The sequence below is a fragment of the Homalodisca vitripennis genome, unplaced genomic scaffold, assembly GCF_021130785.1.
Source record: "Homalodisca vitripennis isolate AUS2020 unplaced genomic scaffold, UT_GWSS_2.1 ScUCBcl_6544;HRSCAF=13802, whole genome shotgun sequence".
NCBI lineage: Eukaryota > Metazoa > Arthropoda > Insecta > Hemiptera > Cicadellidae > Homalodisca > Homalodisca vitripennis.
Window position 1 is genome coordinate 4,306 of NW_025782656.1, and position 1,435 is coordinate 5,740.

A 1,435-nucleotide genomic window follows, 5' to 3' on the forward strand; every position below is an offset into this window, starting at 1 on the left:
CGAGACAGCCAATTTTGAATCTCTTCCTTTCTCCACGATGAATTTGGAATTTTCTCGGCGAGTACTGAGTGGTATGGAGGCATTATCCATAACGATGATCGAGCCTTCTTCCAAAATGCATAGCAATTTTTTAAAACCATTTTTCTAAACGATTCAGCGTTCATTTCATCGTGATAGTCCGAACTGGGATGATGTTCTTAGACCGAAAAAACCCACTTAACATTCTTGCAAAAAACCCATCTTTTGCCCGAACCGACATGACAAATTATTAATCTTCTGCCTTTGCCGAGAGGAACCTTTTAGCCCACCAGACTCAGTCGTATCCTGCCATATGTATTTTCGAGTATGGTTTTCATTAACCCATGTTTCATCGAGGTAAATATATGGGCCTACTATCACCAGATTTCTCTAAGCTCTTGCATAGTTCTCAAAAATTTTAAACGAGCCGCTACAATATCATTTCGTTCCAATAAAAACTTTCTACCATCATTGGTTTTTCTTATACCTGAAACCAACATGCCTTAATAATCTATTTGTTGAAGTTACCGATCCGTTGTAATCAAGTTTTTGTTTGAGATCCTGCGTGATTCTTTTTGATGTGGGAAATTCCCCTCTGTCGTAGTACGAAAGGACAGTTCGTCTCAAAACATCTTTTTCAAAGTCGTTCAAAGCCTGTTATTTTTGATTTTCGACTTCTTTGTTTTCCTGGCGTTTGAAAACTTAATTTCTGATGATGAAGGTCCATCTTCTTCGGCCAGCTTAGCTTCTTTACTTATTTTGTTAACGGTTCTTTCACTTACAACCACAGGCCTTCAGCACACAGTTTACCACTTTGCTTAAAGTTTAGAGTTTCTCGGAAATTTGTCAACGAACAGTTTTTTGAAAAAGTTGTAAACGTTGTAAATAATACGTCGTTCTCCACTATGTAGGGTTTTTTCCGCTACTTTTCTTACTTCCGGATGGCTGTGCACTTGAACAAACATCATCACACTCCATTTTGTCCAAATAAGGAATCACAATAACAAGTATATTACAATTGACACTACACAGAAAAATAATCGGTACACTTATAATAGCTACCAATAAACAACACTTTAAAAACACGAAAACGTTCATCAACAGTAAAATTGATAACTTTCTTACCAAATTGAAAATCCATTTAACATAACATGATTATACTAATGCACACATGTTAATGCCTTATTATTATATAAATGATAATGGCATTATCTAAACTGTTAAATACGGGAAATTAACGTTTTTTGCGGTATTTTTCTTTTTCTTTTTAATTTATATTTCGGCTAAAAGATTTTAATCCTACGATCTTCGTATATGAGTAATATAATACAATAATTTATTTCAATCCATTTAACTCAACATGGAAATAAGCTACAGAGATGTACTTTTTTTTAAAATGACCGTAAAAATTACATTT